This window comes from Protopterus annectens, chromosome 5.part0 (assembly GCF_019279795.1).
Source record: "Protopterus annectens isolate FY-2018-M chromosome 5.part0, PAN1.0, whole genome shotgun sequence".
NCBI classification, from domain to species: domain Eukaryota; kingdom Metazoa; phylum Chordata; order Ceratodontiformes; family Protopteridae; genus Protopterus; species Protopterus annectens.
Genome location: NC_056735.1, coordinates 761,347,916 through 761,369,244, shown reverse-complemented (window position 1 = coordinate 761,369,244; position 21,329 = coordinate 761,347,916). Strand labels below are relative to the sequence as shown.

At 37.4% G+C, this 21,329-nt stretch overlaps 1 protein-coding gene across 3 annotated transcripts in view; it reads right to left on the bottom strand.

Annotated features, from left to right (window-relative positions):
• The window catches only part of ELMOD1 (ELMO domain containing 1), a 736,789-nt gene extending 718,415 nt beyond the window's left edge, over positions 1-18,374 (bottom strand). For 2 of the 3 annotated variants that reach the window (XM_044072606.1, XM_044072608.1), the window contains exon 1: positions 18,293-18,374. The gene's annotated coding sequence lies outside the window, so the exon portion shown is untranslated. The other variant, XM_044072607.1, reaches the window with a different exon arrangement.
• Between the last annotated feature and the right edge of the window lie 2,955 nt (positions 18,375-21,329).

Genomic DNA, 21,329 nt, shown 5'->3' with positions numbered 1-21,329 from the left:
GGAGTAGAAACCACAGACTTCTGCATCAAAAGCAAGTATGCTACCTGTTGTGCTAATAACAATGCAAACAGACTTGCCATAATCAGCACTAAACTTCTCTTCCCCTGAAGCTCTCAGCTCCTTGTAAAATCCACTTGACACTCAACTAAATCTCTCAACTCTGCAGCACAAGAAATCTGGAAAAAGCCAAAATTTACTGGGGGGGGGGACAAAGGCCCAAAACCAGGGACACATTTTACACATTACTTGTATAATCTTATAAATGTGCTAGAATAAAGTGTTTTGTGTTACCATGTGTTTCCTGAAAGAGAAGAAGACTTAAATTTAGAGGGCTATCATTATTTAGTGAATTCAGTTTTCACTGATTTCCAAAAAAACACAAATTTTAAAAGGAACAGACCAAAAACATGAGCCAAATATTCTGTGAAAATCTGGACAGATGAAAGCTATGGACTGAACTCCTTGAATCACAGGTGGTGGTATGGGTACATAATTCAGGCTGTTGTTCCTTGTACCTAAGGTACAGGATTTGAGCCTGAGTAACACTAACCACCAGGTATACCTAACTACACACACTCAGCATAACCCCCCCAGACACACACACAATCAGCATAACCCCCCAGACACACACACACAATCAGCATAACCCCCCAGATACACACACAATCAGCATAACCCCCCCAACACACAATCAGCATAACCCCCCCAGACACACATACACACAATCAGCTTAACCCCCCAACACACACACAAACAGCTTAAACCCCACCTCAGCAACACTCCTTACCTGGAAACAGCAAAAAACACATAGGCAATTGGGCAGCACATGTGAGCAGAAAACTAATGTGATCAACTCTCCTCAAAAATTGTAATGTGCTTTAAAATTGACTGGGTGGCAGGAATACATGCACACATAGACATACATGACTACAGAAGACGCTGCCACCATGGTCTTGCAGCTGTAAAAGTGGGTGGTGAAGGTGCTCCTCCCCCCTCGCTCTATGGTTCTGGCGCCCTTGCTCTCAAACCATATTCTATCAAGGATAAATTAACATATATTCAGAGAAGGAACTGCTGAACAATTTATTAAAGGTACTTAGCAGAAGAGGCCATTATTACTGCCACGGGAAGATGCAGAGCCCCAGTTCAATGGTGGCCCTGCTAGGTGGAGGGCATTCAAAAGCAAACTTTCAAATGGGGACATACTCAAGTCCCGATTTATTTTTGGGGAAAGTTGATTGAGCCAAATAAATCTTTAAGTAATGAACTAAGGCAAGAGGATTCAAGTACTGAAACTAAATCTGATTAATAATACAACAGATAAACAAGTAACTTCAAAATCCTTTTTTTACTAGAGTAGATATAGGTTCATAGGTATGTACTAGGCTATCGGCCCTAGAGTCTATATAAGCCTAGCCAAAAGAGGTTCCCTGACTTTTGACACCCAAGACAATTATTTTCCTGTGCCCCTGTCAAGCAGCGCCACAGCAGTGATCCCTAATTAGCCCTTGCAAATCTTGAACCCAGGAACATGCACACCATAATCACAGTAATTTACCACTAAGTCATGTGAGCTTACACACATAATCAGCTTAAACCCCACCTCAGCATATTTTATAAAAAGGGCATTTGAACAATCTTAATGCTTGGATGATACCCACAGATGAATTTCACTAAAGCTGACTGAATTAATATTTATTTTTCCATGTTAAGATGTACCAGAAAAAAATTCCTCTCATACAGCATTCAAAGTAAAGTTATGCAAAAGTCCATTATTGCTCAGGCTTTGAATTAAAATTAACACAGATACAGAGTGCATACATGTATGTCATATGTATGCTTAATATCAGGACAGATGGTCTACTTAGTAAGTGGTTGACAAATGAAACAGGAGATTTGTTTGGTCAACCAGTTGGTTTCCCAAATGCTTAGAGTAAGCTACATTAAAAACACATAGTGGCAGAGATTAGAGAAATAGGGAAATATTACTTTTCTTTACTGTTGTGCAGTTTCAGAGTTTGTATATATAAACATATCAATTATATATATATATATATATATATATATATATATATATATATACATATACATATGTAAATGTGTGTAATATATGATACATTTATATACATACACACATACATTAAACTATAATGTCAGTGGTGTGGGGGATGCAGTCCCATGGCAGGGAACAGGAGGACTCCCCCCCCCAAAAAAACGCACTACTTTATTTAGAAGAAATAGGTGTCAATTACTTATTTAGCTATTATACTAATATGAAGTATAGTCACCAAAATGGTTAACAAAGATCATTAGTTGACTTAACAGGTTTTGAGGATATTGTAAGTTGAATGATAATTACATAATAATATGCTTCTATTTCCATCCCTTCACTCTGTTGATGAACTTAGTAAGGCTGCTGAGATTTTTTGAAAATCTTTCAAGTCGGCTGTCTTCTCTCCACTGAGTCAGCATAACACTGACCTCTGTAAGGTGGATGTTACTCCTGAATCTAATTTATGCCTTAGTGAAATAAGCCTGTACCAAATGTATTAAACTAGCAGCATACTCAGCCATCCTGCTTAAGAAACGTATCAAGAGAAGCAGAGATAGATGTGCCCCTCTGCTGCAGAAAGAAGCTTTCCTGGCTCCATAACATGATGAATTGGACTTCTATAGAAACAAACAAACAATTACATAGCCATTGCTGCACTGAATACCTTGGGTAAGACTGTGGAATGAGTGGCTTATCTGCATCTCTCTTAATATGTTGAGTCCATCATTAGTCTCAGTGACTCTCAAAACAGATTCAGAAAAGGCTGCTCTGTCAGTACTGCTCTGTAATGTCTCAGTCTCTGACTGTTGCAACAACAGAACAAGGGTACCTCCTCTGTTTCTCAACTTATCCGACCTTCAAAACCATTCTCCACAAACACCTTGCAATAAAGCTTGACACACTAGGTAACTCACAAAACTATTTCTCAAGTCTGAGTAGCTCTAAAGTGTTTTCCTTTCCTACTGAGTTGTTAATCCAATACAGGGTGCACAGTTTTGTACTGCACTGGATAACACTAAATATGATGTTAGGTGGTTATCAGTCTACTCTACTGATGATAAAAGGATGCTGCTGGGTGAAGCTCTGGTCTAATGATTTTATGTTATAAATTAACTTCTTGCCCTTACAATGTCCAGAACTGAAAGTAGCCCAATATGCGGATGAAACAACACAAAAACCAGTCTTATTCTACAGCCTAGGCTAATATTTGGGAGTGATTCTATAAAAAGTATCTCTGTTCAAAAACTGTTATATCTTATTAAAAAAACAAATTTCCTATGTAGTCTTACTATCACAGCACCCATTCAAACAATATTGTCATTACTACCTACAATGGAGTTCTTACAAAATACTTTAAAATCTGTTACTTTCACTAACTTACTATTATTCAGTACATGTCAATTTTACTGTGATAAAGTACAATCAATTATCAAGATACATATAATGAATCCAAAACAGCTTTCATCCAGTTCTAGAAGCAAACTCATCCCATTCCATTCATTTTTTTTTCCAAATGTTGCTATATTAGTGTCTTACATACTGACCTTTCTTCAAGCAATACCTTCAAAAGGAAAACATCTACAAGTATACCGGATCAGTTCTCACAGCACTTTTAGGACGCATCGCTGTAATTTTACAGACTACACTATCTCCTTCTCCATTTATCCCTTTACTGTCTCCACCCTGCTAAGCCTTCCCCCAGTACGTATTCCTAGTCCCATAATTTATGCCTTCTTCTCTTGTGATTAGATCGATTTGCACCTAATTTTGTATCCCCTCTGATGCTTACCTGTCCTATTTACTTTGTTTGATTCCCCTTCTTCCTACTTCTTCACTCACATTTGCTGTTTTTGCTGAATAATTTACTTGTTTGTTTTTTACCCGCACGTAGTTTCTAAACTACACATACTATCTTACTACTTAATTTGCCTTCCTTACTCACATGTCATAATACTGAGTCTTTAACTGCACTGCTTTACATCTATCACGGTTAAATGAATATGTGTAATACACAATTTTTATTTGCATCTAAAATGCTTATAACTGTTTAGTATTACTTATCATATGATGTAAATTTTTGCTTGTTCTGTTTATAGACCATTATGTTCAGATTTACTGGAGCTTTTCTGGCTTGACCTCCACTGAAAATGATCTTTGAGTCATCTGGAAAATCCAAGTAACAAAACACAAAATAATAAAATTATAATATGATTTTTATTTCATATCTAGACCTCATAACAGAGAGCACTAGAAGTTATTAATACAACACAAGTTCCTATTACTCCTATGTGGTTCGGTAACAAACACTGAGACAATAAACTTGTTTAAAGGAAAATCCCTTTACTGTTATCACTATTTCCAATCAAGACGTTGGGAGTGCTAACAACTTGTTGAAGAGATGGCAAAGCAGCTCCTAGATCTAAAGTTCCACCCATGGAATGAAAAATTTTAATAATTTCAGTTATCAGTTTTGGACAATTTATTACCGTTTTTATAGAGAAAAATTGATGAAATGGCACCGAGTTTGATCTCCACTGCATTTTCTGGATCATAGTTCTCCAAATACAACCCCATACTGGAACATAAGTTTTCTTACTAGCCAAGGTATTCAGAATCCTAAACAGTTTTGATATGCTAGCAGTCAGATAGTACCAGGTAAGATTTGGAACATTGAAACTACCACAGTTTTGAGAGCAAACAAGACATATTCAGATATTCAGGTGACCACAAACATTTTTGAATTTTATTTCATTTTAATGTTAATTTAATATACTTTGTTTATTACGTATGGACCTAACTTTTTCTCAAGTTGGGAAAGAAGCATCTGTACAAATCATTAAAGGCAGACTACAGCACAATTCATTTTCAAACTATCCCACTGCAGGGATCAACTCAAAGGCCACTGCAAGAAAGATAGTCTTACTGTACAGTCAGGTAGGGAAAATTAAAAAAAAACTTTAGAGACCATGGTAACCTTTTATTTCGCAAATAATTATGCCCTTGTCAGTCAGATAAGGATATCCATCTACTTTTTGCAGACAGACTAGCTGAAGAGTTCAGTAAAACACCAAATGCATTGCTACACAAAATAACAAAATCTTAAAAGGAAAACCTAGGACCAGCCATTAGCCTACTTCATATTTACTAATCAGGATAGTAACAAGTTTTCTCTGGTGTTTCCACCTTTGAGCTACAGTGTCAGCAGCAACCCAGAGAAATTTTACACATAACAAAATAAACCTGGGAGGAGGAATAGAATCTGTCATAGTGCAGTGGGGCTTACTGCCTAAATTTAAGACAATTTAAGAGCAATAAAGAATATATAACTAAGGTACTGCAGGCTCAAGCCCACACTTACTAGATTGGTGGCAGTGAACTCCAAGGTGTCCCAACCTAACAAATGGGAACACAAATTTATCATGTGACTATCCTAAAATTAAGCTATACTAGAAAAAGCATAAAGATTCCTTGTAAAACAGGACATGCTGTTTGTTCCAGCTCGGAACTTCAGGTAGAAAAAGAGGAAATGCTGCCCAGTTATTGGAAAGGGTAAGTGAAAGACTCTGTTATCAAAAATAAAATATGTGTCTGCATGCCATTATAAACTAAAATGACGCAGCATAATACAATGACAGAATCACCAAAGAAACTAAAGCTACTGTCTTATATAATCCCAAAAGAAAAATGAGAAAAATACTCCACTTGACATTAAAAAGATGCTGCCTCTGAAAATTACTGAAGAATTCCATACAATGAAATTACACCAATGTCTTGTTGTCGAAGCCAAAATACAGCACCTGATTCTGTAATGATTTTTGGTGGCTAAATCCATTTTGATATATACCCCATGTGACAATGTGAGGTATTGCCAGCTATGCCAGGAGAAGTAGGGCAGTAGATATTTAACATATGCCAGCACAACTAGCTGGAATTTTGTAAAGAATTAAATGTCATTTGTTTAGCAAACTGATTTGTACAGATGCTTGTGATGAAAAATGTATTTGTAAAGCTGCTTGGGTTAAAAATGTACCAATAGTGTGCCCTGCTGGAGAGAAAAAGAAATATACATTTATTATTGTAACTGTTTAAATGTATATGTTTTAAGAGAGAATACTGGAAGAAACAATGTTAATCTCAATCCACCTAACTTTGAAAATAGTTTGAAATTAAATTACCTGGCTTAGGCCATAAAGATTGTATCTTACAGTTCTCAATGCAGCCAGAGACAAAAAGTCTGTACTAGGAAGCTTTCTACATTGTCTTTGGGGTGAACTAATTACAACTCTGTAAGGGTGGCGGTTTGAAATTGTTTTATGACTTCCAAGAGCTGCAGTAGATCTTAGCAAGGATATGTGTGTGTGTGTGTGTGTGTGTGTGTGTGTGTGTGTGTGTGTGTGTGTGTGTTTGTATTATTGACACGTGTGCTAAATCCTGACAGCTTCTAGCCAAGGGGGGTAGCATAGGAACCAGAAGTCAGATGACCAGATGTATGTGATGTCATTCTGTAATCTAGGAGAAAAATGATGTTTAATACTAGATGAGAATGAAGTCTCATTGCAGAATGTTTTTGGAACCTGACTGAGAAGGACCCACCTACTTCATCTTGCCTTGCTCTAGTAAGTGACCAGGAAAAAAGTAATTCTTCAGATCAGTCAGGAAAATATAGTGAGACTAGTTAAGTACTGTTTTTTGTATCTGTGTGAATCTATTTACCTATGTTATTTTAATATTTCATGTGATTGAAATTCTGGTGTTTACTATAAATTGAAATGTAGTATTTTCATGTTCTTTTCATTGTGGCTAGTCTTTTAGAGATTATTTTAATCTCTAAAAGTACTTATATATCTTTGGTAGCTCTGGCCACTCCTGAAAGCATTGCTGTTGGTCAAACTAACATTCTTATTAATATTAAATTCACTCAGTATAATTGGGTACCATTGCAAGAGCCGTAGAGTAGCTAGATTTGGAATGTCTGGTGGCAGTGTAACTACCTTATAGTCTTGGCTGTTCCAGCTTTTCCTAGGTGTGTGTGTGTGTGTGTGTGTGTGTGTGTGTGTGTGTGTGTGTGTGTGTGTGAGTGTGAAAATCACATCTCAAAGAGTGTATGTGTCAGCTGTCTGGAGCGGGGACATGAAGCACTGGTTTCACAGACAGCGTGCTGGAGAACTTGGTTTGGACACACGGCTGAGGTCTCAACTCTATAGCTATGCCAGTGGGGAGTCTTACTGGGGACCTGGAGGGAGACAAATAGAGAAATCCAGACCCCAGACTGAGTGTGTTCCCTGTGTGCTCTTAAGGGAAATTGTGCTTGATGCAGAGAGCTGCATCATGGTTGTATCCATTTTTGTTCCAAGTGAATGTCCCTCTCCAGTGCCAGTGGTGAAGATTCAGGCTCCTTGATTACTAGCCCAGAGTGGGAACGTCAAACCCCATAACACATATAAATTAATTGACTGAGAGGCTAATATCTGCTGCTGAAAAGGGGCTCTGAATTTGCTCCATCAGCCTATCCCAATTACCAAAAAAAATTTACTTGTTTTTGTGGAGTGGACAGTATAGCTCTTATAGGTGTATTTGTTTTGCTAATGTGCTTGAGGTGGCAAGATCGACTTCTCCTACTTGGAGTAACTTTTCCAATATGTTTCTGTTTCTCTGTTTTTAAGTTTATCTCAGATAACGGGCTCTTGCTGCTGTTTCTCAAACATATATATTACACACCTACCAAGCTCAAGAAGTGACACTAGCAGCAAATATGTCTGACCTCAAAGGTACTCATAAAACTTCCAGGTTAATTTCTTTGAATGGTTTCCTGTTTGGTTCAGTGCAATGGAAAGGAAAAGTCTGCTCAGGATACACTGGGTTATTCAAGAAGTGCTTTCTGATACATGTGGGTTAATACCCCAATGTCTGTAACACTGATATGCTGCTGGGTACACCATGCCATGTGACTGTCATATTTGGTTTCTCATATCTTATAACTATGTCAGAGTCCACTAAAACTGCTAAAACTACCTTCATGTTTCCCCTCTTGGTTACTCAAGCTCATCTGATAGAGTGTTAAAATGCCCAGTTATTTTGCTTGCCTCTCCACTGTGTGGTTGTTAGTGTCATTATTAATAACATAAGAACTACATATGGTACAGTAATTAAGGAGGTTTCTCAGTTCACCCATTATGACCTGCACACAGCTGCAAAACAGCATGGTATTTCTACAAAAGGAAAGGAGTGTATGTGTATGCTATATGAGCTATATATTAATTTTAATCATACTTTTAATATTGTTTTTGATAATACTCAAGATAATCGATAGGTTCACATATAACAGTAGTCAATAAGAGAGTTTACATCCAGGTTTGATTTGAGATGTATGTAAGAGCTACAAATAAGAAGAGAGCATAAAAAAATAAATGCAACAGGCTTTACTAAAGCCAAAATAAAGCTTTCCTGATGCCTTGCCATGAGTGCCCTCCAGGTAACAATATGTATTTAAAATCTCAATGTTTAACTATCCAAAAAACACAGACTAATACTGAAGCACTGGTCCAGTAACAGGAGGTAACAGTACTACTTAATTGCTTCCATTTGCATGTGTTGTTCAAATCTTTAGGGCATAATGTTTTAAACTTTAAAGCCATTAAACTTTCCTTACATTGTAATCTTTAATGGCATAATTGCTACAACAATAGATTTTGGGTTTCTCCAAAACAGAGGAGCCATTTTTGGCAAACCGAAGTTATAATGTGTTGAACGATCCTTAATCATAGATCCCCTCTTTTTCAAAGTCTTCAAAATCTCTTTGGCAGCTATTTTCTTTTCTCACCACTAACTCTGACCTGCAACAAAAGATGACAACGCAATCAATTGTTCATCTCTTTATGAAAGCAGAAAACATCTTCTAAAATGCAGAAAAAAACAGAATCCACAAATAAAGATTTTTTTTTATGAATCCACAAATAAAGATTTTTATCCCCGAAACTATAAGCTAAACAGTTTCCACTACAAAGCAAAGAAAACATTATCAATGTATGTTTTAAATGCCCATAATGTTGCCAAGACTTAACATACTGAGTTCAAATTTTCAAAATACCATTTATGAGTCAGCCCCACTTGCACTATGACATTGAATCCCTGCAACTCAGATCAAAATAAAATTCAGGAAAATGGCTGAACAAAATTTACAAATCAAATACACAGCAGCAGACAGTAGGTTGAAAGAGGGCCCCTAAAATAACTACATTAAAAATTAATTTCAAAAGTCCAGTTAAAAAGCTATAATGCTGCACAATAATGAGTTTGTTAAAATGAAAGCCAACAAAACATGAAAACTGAGGATCTTGTACATTATTTTTAACAGATGCCCATAATTCTGTCAAAACGGAATATCTTGAGCAACATGAGATCTATAACCTACCATGACTTTATCTGTAACACTGAGTTTAAACGACTCACATCTAAAATATGGTTTACAAACACAAGTGTGAAACAATATTTACAAAAGTCGCTGTCAAATGGCACACAGCAGATTGACAGAAGGGTCCCTAATGTGACTAACCTAATCATTTTAAACCAAAGTTCAGCACATGTAGAAAGTCATAAGCCTACACAACAATCAGTTAATTAAAATGAAGTGATGAACTATTTTACATTAAATTCCCTATAAAACATATAGGTATCATTTATGAAATTTAAACTTAGAATTCAAATTGAAAAAAAAGAAAGACAGAGATGCCCATTTTAGCAGTACAGTGAAGCACCTGGGTGCTCATACTACAGATAGGAGCACATGTTCAAAGACTGTAAGACATTCACATTCTAGACTCTTACATGGAATCTTGATGCAGCAATCAAGACCATCAAGAATACTACATGTATACATCCACCATCAAAACACAGAGTGTCGCTATATGACAATGTGGTTTATTGAGCCACAGTGTGCTAATACTGCATTGTCATCCTGCATCTCCATAAAAATAAATATAATTCCCATGTAATAATTTACACGGTTATAAAATATATTGAAATGTTTTTACTTATTTGTTTGTGAAGAAAGATGAACAGACTGGTCTTTCTTTGGCCCTTTTCATGCTTGAATCAGGCCACAGAGGTACAGATAAATACAATACAATTTAGAGTACCCAGTGAACCAGCATGGATTCTACTTTATGTTTTTCGGAAGTATGGAATACAGTACCCAAATAAAACTCACAGACACATGAAGAGAACATCCAGACACCAAATTAACAATAACCAGCAAAGCACAAGCTCAATGTGCAAGTGCTATACAAGCCTGAGCACATGGTAGTACCTGTTGGAACAGAACCTTGCATGCGCTGATGCATCTATAAAACAGCATTTTTTTGTTATGCAGTCATTTGTAGGAGACTTACTTTAGCTGTGCATATATTGTCTCCTTGTCCTGAAATTTCAAAAAAATAAATAAATAAATAAAAATAAAGCACTACTTTCCAAACAAATACATCAAATCTAAAAACTTCTTTTAATTCCAATGAAACTTCTCTTAACTTCTCTTTTCTTCTCTTCTCTAACCTCTTAAATCCTAGTCCGTCTACCTAAATATGCTAACTCTAAGATCACTGTACCTCATGGTAGAAGAAATACATTAAGGTATTACAATCTTATAGCTCCTATGTATTCCCTGTATTTGCACTTCTAGACTCACTGTTCTGAGGATCACAATTGCAGACTTCAAGAAATGCATCAGGAAAGTACAGCCGTATTAGCCAACCAGATTGTTTGGTTTTCTTACCCCATTTCATACACACACATACACATGCACAAACCTTTTTAAAACATAAGAACTGAAAAAACGATCTGTAGCAAAGGTGTGTTAAGAACTTGGAAAACAAAAACCTTAGTAAAAGAACCACTGAAGTACCACAGGAACTGGAATACAATTCTGAAACCAACATAGTAAAAACAGAGATTATTTTGTGCTTTCATCCTAACACTTTATAACTTGGAACTTCATCAGAATGCTTCCATTTAAATAGCATCAGTTATTTAAACTCTAAAATCTTACCAAAATTTTAAATAACAACCAATAAAATACATATAAAAATTACATGATAAAATTCTACCAGTAAAAAAAATAGAAACTTTCTTTCATAATTTAGGAACACAATATATATATATATATATATATATATATATATATATATATATATATATATATATATATATATAAAATATGTATAAAAGTATCTACCTATAATTCAGTTCTCTAAACATTAGAATTATTACTACACTAATCTAAGTTCTAACAAACATTTAATATTAATCATTTTATTGAGGCCAAGGAATTTATCAGCACAAAATAAAATTTGTCATTTCAGTTCTCTGGCCTCTAAAACTGTATTACATTCTTTTGTAAACCTCTATAAATTAATTTGTCTGAGGACAAAGGATTGAAACTTCCTAAAATGGTCACATTGAATGCTAAGATTAAATGATTTGTGTATGCTTTTTCTTTAACTACAATTTGATGAGTTAATATGGGGGAAACTTGTACTGTTGATCCCTTAAAATTTCTTCAGCTATTTTGTCAGGTTCAAATAAGGGATATTCCCTAGCCAGGAAAAGTTGCTTAATAAATTGCACTTCTTGAATGACTTGGACATCATCACTAATTGATCGACTGACTCAAATAAGTTGTCCCCTGAAATTATTTAATTTCATAAATTTGGGATGGTGGCTATGAAAATGCAAATAATAATTATTAAATGTAGTTTTTCTGAAAACAGAAATACTAAAAAGCACAAAATAAACTCACTGATAAAAGTTTAGCCTTTCCTTTAGCTATGACCACTGACAGTTACGCAGTTAAAACTATCATTAATTCAAACTGGAAAATTATACTTCAAAATTCTGAACTTACCAACATTATTGGCAGTAATCCTTTATTTGTATACAAAAAAATCATTTAATTAAAAAAAAAATGTTGGAGACAAATCCCATTACAGGCACGAAATATTTTGGGAATTCAGTCGGCACATCCATTTGTGCCAACTGTAAACAATGTAGATACGTAAGCAATTCAAATTTTAGTTCATTTTGAACACTTACATTTTACTTATATTTCCCAAAGTAGGTACACTTGTTCATAGGTTCATAGGTTGGTACTAGGCTATTGGCCCTAGGGCCTATACAAGCCTAGCCATAACAATTCCCTGGCTGTTTCTTCCTACACTATTTACTTCCCTGGACCCCTGTCTAGCAGGGTGACTGATGTGATCCTCGGGGTGAATTTCCTTTCCCCCATCCAATCATCAAGGTTCTTTTTGAAGAGGGCCAAAGAGGTGCTCTGCTTGACATGTATGAGCAGTCTATTCCAGAGTTTGGGGAGTCTCTGGGTCAGGAACCTATCCCGCCAGCATGTTTTGTTTATTGTGATGACAAGGTTTAGATCCCTGGAGCGTGTGACTCTGAGGGATTAGGATTTTTTTAAGTGTAGCATGTCCAACAGCTCTGGGTTTGACATGGCCTTGTATGTTAAGCAGAGATCACCTTGGAGTAGATGATATGCGACAGAGTATAGCTGGAGTTTTTTAAGGCGGTCAGCATAGGCCATCTGCTTTAGGCCTGTGATTCTTTTAGTGAGGTATTTCTGCGGCCTTTCCAGTTGTTGCAGATGTCCTGAAAGGTACATACCAAATGAGACATTGTATTCTATAATTGGTCTAATGAGGGATGAGTACAGTGGGACAATGACCTCCTTTTTTCTGGATGAAAAGCCCTTAGTGATGAGGTGTGCCACATAGAAGGATTTCCTGACTGTTGTGGCGATGTGGTTATTGAAGGTGAGACCACTGTCCACCTGTGTCCCTAAGTCTCTTATCACACTTTCGGTGTTTAGTGTACTGCCACCTATGTGGTAATTCACGGGTACATGTTTTTTCCCACAGGGGATAACTATACATTTCTTGGCATTGAGCTTGAACCCATGGCTCTGGCACCAAGCATCTGTTTCTGTAAGGTCCTTTTGTAGAGTATCGACATCATTTGGGGATTCAGTAATGGCTCCCAGTTTGCAGTTATCTGCAAACTTTGTTAGCCAGAGTCCCTTAGTGCTGGCCTGTACTTCAGAGAATTAGATGCCAAACAAGAGAGGTCCCAGGACTGAACCCTGAGGTACTCAACTTGTCACTTGTCTGGAGCTGGATTTGGAGTCAGCTACTTTTACAGTGTGGGTTCTGTCAGTAAGCCAGTTGGCAATCCATTGAGTGATGTAGGGATTAATGCTCAGCTTAGTAAGTTTATCTATGATTCCAGAGTGGGGGGTGGTGTCAAGGACCTTGGCGAGGTCCAGATAGGCTGTGTGGACTGTCTTACCCTCGTTCACGGCTCTGGAAACTGATTCGGAGAAGTCAATCAGGTTCAGGAGACAAGATCGGCCCTTCACGAACCCAAACTGGGTGGGGTCCAGTGTTTTAAGGTTGTGTAGTTCAAATATGGTATATTTAGCCTTGTGCTGTATTTGTTCTCAATTCTATGTTGGTAAAAGTACTAGAGAATTATATGTTCGAGTTAGAGAACATATAAATGCAATTAAACAAAAGGATACTTTAAATACCTTGGCTAGGCATAGCATTCAATGTGACCATTTTAGGAAGTTTCAATTCTTTGTCCTTGAACAAATTAATTTAGATAGGTTTACTAATGGAAGTAATACAGTTTTAGAGGCCCGAGAAATCTGAAATGGCAAATTTTATTATGTGTCAATAAATTCCCTGGCCTCAATGAAATGATTAATATTAAATGTTTGTTAAAACTTAGATTAATGTAGTAATAATTTTAATGTTTAGAGAACTGTATTACAGGTAGATACTTTATATAACTTTTTATATAGATATTGTGTTCCTAAATTATGAAAGAAAGTTTCAATTTTTTATTGGTAGAATTTCATCATGTGATTTTTTTCTATGTATTTTTATTGGTTGTTGTTTGCATTTGTGGCGGTCTTTTAAAGTTTAAATAGGTGATGATATTTAAATGGAGTTACTCTGATGAAGTTCCAAGTTAATAAAGTATTGGGATGAAAGTGCGAAATAGTCTCTGTTTTTACTGTGTTGGTTTCAGAATTGTATTACTTCAGTGGTTCATTTACTAAGGTTTTTGCTTTCCAAATTTTTAAAACATAGCTCTATTTTCTTTTATACACACACATATACACAAACAACTGTGTGCGTGCATGTGTGTGTGTTCATGCATACACACAAATGCAAATAACACATATGCAAACACAAAAATGAACACACATACGCAGGCACATGAACACACACGCGCACCTTTTTTTTTAAATAAGGTTTAATGTTTCATTCCTTTTAAATATATCCAATTAATTATATAAATGTACTGGTTAGCATAATGGTTAAGGTGTTTAATTTACAGACATAAGATGCACGGTTTGATTCACAGATCAGGTAACTCTCTAGGCTTAAACTGTCCCACAAAGGCAGCTAGCCTAGTACTAACCTATGAACCTGTAAGAAAATTAACAATGAAAGTTAAATTAGACTCCACATCTGTTATGCTTGAAATACGTTCTAACAAAAATATGTTTAAAGACTGTTTAAAAGCAGAAACAAATTATTGCTGATTAAACTAAACATCATCAAAAGAGGTCTATAAAAATAAATGTAATTAATGCATGATGCGTAAATAAATGAATTTATAAAATCAAAAAACTTGGCTAAGCTAATATCTAGCACATTACATTTCATAACTGGTTTGTTGCTTCATTTTTTGAATCCTTACTTACAAAGATATACAAGGACAACAGCCATAGTTCAAGAGGTTATATACTTCTGTTTGCATATGAACTAACGCCATTTCAACCATACACCTACGTTATTTACGAACAGATCTCACAGTAACTGTACTAATTTTCATTCGGTATAAAGGATCAACCAGAACAAGCCTACTATAGTATAACAATAGTGAAAAATACTTCCAGCTGTTAGCACTAGCTTTTAAGCTGCAATAAGTAAGAATGTTGCTGTGTCTTTCGGCTTTTCCCGGTTATCGCCACAGTGGAACTCCAGTCCGCTAATGATTGGTAGTTGGCTTTTACGTGCCGAGTCACCAGCTCTGACGCACAACCTTCAACGAAGGTATGCCCATTCACGTATGTCTCCACGCAGAAGACGCTCTAGCTGAAAATCGAACCAGAGAGAGTCGTACTGTGAGACAACAACGCTACCGTAGCACCACCACTGCTATATGCTTTAAAAGAACAAAAAAGTGATTTTGAAATTATGACGTTGTACCTCAATAGGGCTTTAATGAATTCTTGAATATTTTGACATAATGAAGGCAATGAATATTCATCATAAATACAGTGCTGACCATTTACAATACTAACAAAAAAAATAATGGGAATATTCTGGCAAGCACAAGAACTGAGAGTTCTCATTCTTTTCCTCATGTTTTGTCCTTCTACATTCATCTTTAAAAATTAAGCTGAATGGATTCACGTCAATAGATTGGCACAAACATCACCGACGATAAAATTTGCAAAATAAATTCATCAAAACTACTTAAGCCAACCTTGGAAATATTCTTTTTTGCAAAGGGGCAAACCCCCCTGCACTCCCCATCCAGTGATGGGACAAGTACCCACACCTCCAAACTTACATATATCAACTCTGAGGTCACACAACAGTGAATAAAGATGAATACTCTGTTTTTGCCAAAGTAGTTTGGATGAACTTAATTCAATTATCTTACCTTTGTTGACATTACTATCAACAGTTTGACTCATTCTTGGAAGAACTACATATGACACCTGCTTCTGCCTACCTTAAGAAAACAGCATTGTTCTTATTGCACTGGAAGGTGCACAGGTGAAAAGTGGTTGTGGAGATGTTTTTCTCTTAAAAGATGTGCTTCCAATCAATGAAGTATTCAGTTCTGTAGTACTTATAGTGAAGAGGACCAGTGTCTGAGCTTTCCAAGCATAAGAAGCTTTTAACCTTCTTCCTAAATGTTTTTTTTTTTTTGCGTCTTTCGGCTTTTCCCGGTTGGGGGTCGCCACAGCGGAACTCCGGTCCGCTAATGATTGGCAGTAGATTTTTACGCGCTGGCTTGCCGGGCCTAACGCAAAACCTTCAACGAAGGAACGGCCATTCACGCATGTCGCTAAACAAAAGACGCTCTAACTGAGAATCGAACTGGCAATGTCTAACTACCGCAGCACCACCACCGAAAACTTCTTCCTAAATACACTACAAAAAAACAAGGCAGTAGTAAATATAGCCCAGAAAAATATTTCAAAGTGAAAGAGTTCCTCATGTTTGTCAGTTGGAATCCAGTCTGTTAATGAGGCAGTACTTAGAGAATGTCTTATGATGTTGCAGACAAGTAGTGCTAGCCCAATTTGTTAGCTCACACCTGATCTTCCAGTATGTACAGATGAGATTTAGCTCCACAAAAACTACACTACTTTTTCATTGCAACTTTATAATTCAGCATGGAGAAAAAAAATCATTTTTAGAGTAGTGGTTGGAGGAATATAGATAGCAGAAATTGGAAAATAATCTATTATGGATCAGAAATATACATTTTTTTAACTAATGAAGCATCCTTCCCTCAAGGATTTCACAAGATAACCTCACGAAACAATGGCAAGTTACATTGCAGGTTATGAAAGATGATATTTATAGGGGTTCGATATGCTTCTGAAATCCTACTAATATCTACGTTGAGTTGCATGCAGAAACCTCTATAACAGTCATTTCATTAGGCTGGCTAAGTTGCATGCAATAGCCTCTATAGCAGTCATTTCATTAGGCTGGCTGCCTACGCTGAAATTACTCCATCAGAGTTCCTTTCATGGAGCACCATGAGACAACAGCAACAAAAATAGGAGAGGTTCTACTTCTTTGGTATCTGCAACCAAGTAACACGTTTCACTTCAGTATCACCTACTACAACTCATGCTTTATGCAGTTCTTAAAATGCAAGCAAACACTATAAAACACTACTAAGAACTTGTATGCTTTTAATATATCAGACGTTTACATTTATAGCTGATCTATATGCTGTTGACAGCTATGGTACATTACAATACAAGCCCTATAGCACTACATCCATACAACCCCCCCCCCCCCAACCCCAACCCCAACCCCCCTTGCCTTTAAATATTGGGAGACAGTTTACACAAACATACACTTCAAACACCTCAAATGTAGCAAAAACAAATCTGCAGCACTAAAGTGCACAGGCATCTACTTCAAATGGGTAAGAAATGTGTGGGGTCTACTCAAGGTCATAAAAGCCCAAACGAGCAGGGGTTGTCATCGTAATGAGTTCCCGTTTACTTTCCAAAATAAGCAATCTTTATCATAACTACAAAAGTGATAGTCATGTCTGTGACAGAAACTGCACATAAAGCGACACAGATTATGCATTCTGCACCTGGACTGCAGAGATAACAACATACAGCCTGCACGAACCTGCACCAGCCTAAATGGTAAGAATACGGTCGTACACAGTAAGGACGCAGAAAAACAGAACATTTGCAACACATAATTTTATATTGCGCACTTTAAGCATGTATAGCCCTAAAGCAATTCAACGCTTGGCGCAAACGGCAGTGCAGAGTCAGCGAAACTGAAATAAAAGATAACGGAACAGAGAAATCAACGAATGCATTAACCTTAGTTCACAAATAATGTGTAAAACTGGACATAAAAATTAATTAACTACATGTCAAAACACAGTCATCTCATCACATCGGAAAGTAAAGTGTTGAGCATCACACTTTTAATAAGATTTTTTTATGTTATCTTCTATTGTCGCTGCCTACCATCACTGTGTTTATTATACTGCGATAAAATAATAACTGCAGCAAATAGCCCAATGCATACTACAACTGGTGATGCAAACATTATATATTTAGCAGGTAGGGAAATGCGCATTTTAAAATATGAATCTATCACTCAAGGTACATCATCACTGTTTTGTCTTACACCCAATAAAGATAAGCTCAATGTGCCTGTCTTTTGAATAGCAGTTCAAGCCAGCAGCCACTATACCTGTGTTTCCTCCATGTTAGATGTCCTATTTAATAATCCATAAAAACAGCCTAGCATCATTTGTGTATGTCTAAAATCGGTGAAAACTAGCAAAATCCAGTAACACGGACTAGCCTTCTAAAACAAAAAGACATTTGTCTTCAAACACGAAAAGCAACTCTCAATCTAAATTGGAGTCACTTACCGAAGACTTTATCCACCAGCATCCAACCTCCCAGCAGGAAACATACACAAACGCACGCATCCCATTGCATCGTACCTACTACACTTCCCAGAATCCATTGTCAGACTCCGCGCATGTCCTTGAGAGTAACACCGTTACAAAGAGATTTCTTACGGTAGCTAGGGTTGCCACCTTTTCAAATGCCCAAAGTGGGACATTTTGGGTACTAACGTCAGATTTTGCAGGGCAAAACATACCCACAGCAAGTACAAAGGACAGAACTTCACTTTTATGCCTAAATAAAAGGTTATTCTTGTAGTATTTTAGTTGCGTATTCTGTTTCTTATAACATTTAGGTGTTTCAGATACAGAATGACTGTTTTATGCAACTATTACATAAAATACAGGAAATATTTTTGTCCTAAAATCTCAGGACATTTGCCATTTTTTCAATTTTTTGCAGGACACAACTGCCCAAAGAGGGACTGTCTCTCGCAAAGTGGGACAGGTGGTAACCCTAATAGATCTTTTTTATTACAGTTGCGATGCATATTTTAACAGTCCTAAACAGAAGTAGCTGATTGCCCGGTGACAAAGAAGGTAAGGGTGAAAGTAGTACGGTTTAAGCACATAGTCTTTTTACATATAGATATCAAAAGTTTTTTTTTAAGGTTACCATTAATAAACTTTGGTTTCCAGCTACATTGAATATCAATAAAGATAACAAAGTACAGTTTTGTACCTACCATAAATGTAGATGTTCGAGGATCTCCATTGCTGCAGTCCTGACATAAGGGTATTCCGCTGCCCACCATCGGCCCGAATACCAAAGGGCTAGAACCGGCGTCGGTCATCGGCGCTCGAGACTGACATCAGTACGTGTCAGTACAAATGCGCATGGCCGACGCCATAACCTCAGTCTTTCTTGCCTCAGACGTCAGAATGCAAAAAAAAACACCACCCAAACCTCAACCTAAAAAGAAAAAGGGGGAAGGAGGGAGGGAAAATTGGACTGCAGCAATGGAGATCCTCGAACATCTACATTTATGGTTGGTACAAAACTGTACTATGTTCTTCGTCTCCCATTGCTGCAGTCCTGACATAAGGGTAGAATCCCAGAGCAACGGAAAAAAGGGAGGCTGGTCAACTAAATAGCAGTAGGAGCTGCTGACATGCCCTGTAAGATTGCAGTGGCAAACCCAGCCCTAGACCTAGAATAAAGAGGTAAATGATAATGCTTTGTAAAGGTATGTACAGAACTCCAAGTAGCTGCTTCTAGAATGTCTTTAGTAGCTACCCCTCTCAAAAAAGCAGTAGAAGGGGCCGTAGCCCTAGTAGAATGAGACCTGATCCCAGCTGGAACATCCTTACCATGATGAGAGTAACAAAAAGCAATACAATGGCTAATCCACTTGGAAATAGTTTGTTTCGAGACAGCTTTCCCTCGTGAAGTCAAAGCAAAAGAAACAAATAATTGTTGAGAACTCCTGAACTCATTGGTTCTGCTCAAATAATACCTCAACTGCCTATGTACATCCAAAGAATGCAAAACTTTTTCCCCGTCATTTTGGGGGTTAGCATAAAAAGTAGGCAAATGTAGACTGGTTCAATGCCACATTAGAAATCACTTTAGGCAGAAAAGTAGGATTAGCACGTAAGGAAACCCTGTCATTGTGAAAAATCAGAAAAGGTTCCACTGCCATGAGGGCCTGTAATTCAGATACCCTTCTAGCAGAAGTAATAGCCAACAAAAAAGCAGTCTTCCAAGACAAGAACTGCAAGTCAGCTGTAGCTGCAGGTTCAAAAGGAGGCAGAGTCAGCTTTTCCAAAACAAAATTAAGATCCCAGGTAGGAGTAGGAGCTCTCCGTGGGGTCTGATATTCTTTGCCCCTCTAAGAAACTGTTTAACCAATGGATGTGAAAATAAAGGAGGGTCACAATCATAGTGAGCAGAAATAGCTGCAGCATGCACTTTTACAGAAGAGAAGGACAAACCCTTGTCCAATAAAACAGTCAAATATTGCAATGTACAACTCAAATTAGGCAATTCGACATCAAAGCCTTTAGCTGAACTCCAAAGAAAAAATCTCTTCCATTTACCAGCATAAACTTTTCGAGTACTAGGACGCCTGGCTTCCAAAATAACATCCAAAACTTGTTGAGGGAGCTGAAGGTCCTCCTTCTCTAAAACAGAATGCGCCAGGCTGTCAGGCAGGGAGTGCACCCTGACATTGAGAAAATGATTGTTCTCCTGAGACAATAAATGAGGAATCTGTGGCAATGGCCAAGGTGGTACATGAATCAAGCTCCTCAACAGAGGGTACCAATGCTGACAAGGCCAATCCGGTGCTATAAGGATCATGCAAGGCTTGTCCCTCCTGACTTTCAACAGCACCTGTGGAAGAAGAGGCAAAGGAGGAAAAGCATATACGTGAAGGTTGCTCCAACTGAAGGATAGTGCATCTATTTTCCAGGCTTTCAGATGAAATAGCCTTGTGCAAAACAGTGGCAGTTGGAAATTCAGAGGAGAAGCAAACAGATCTATGTCCGGAGTTCCCCAAGCCATTGTCAACTGAAGAAATACCTGAGGGTCCAATTTCCATTCGTGGGGATCCACAATCTGTCTGCTCAGAACATCTGCTAAAGAATTTTGTGCTCCTGGCAGAAACTGTGCTCAAAGAGTGATGTGCAGATTCAAAGCAGTTTCCCACAACAGCATTGCTTGTCTGCAAAGAGGGTAAGAATGAGTTCCCCCTTGCTTGTTGATGTACCACATGACCGTCGTGTTGTCTGTTCGAATCAACACCAGTCCTGGTTGAAGTAGGCTTTTGAATCCCTCCAAGGCAAATTGAACTGCCAGCATCTCTTTCATGTTGATATGCAAGTGAAGTAGCTCTGGGGCCCAAAGGTCTTGAATCCATTTTCCTCTGAAATGAGCTCCCCAGGCTGACTCCGAGGCATCTGTCGTTAATATCTGACTTGCCTCTGGTTGGGTCACAGAGAGCCCCTTGTTTAGGTGACATTCCTGAGCCCACCACAGAAATTCTCTCTGAATGCA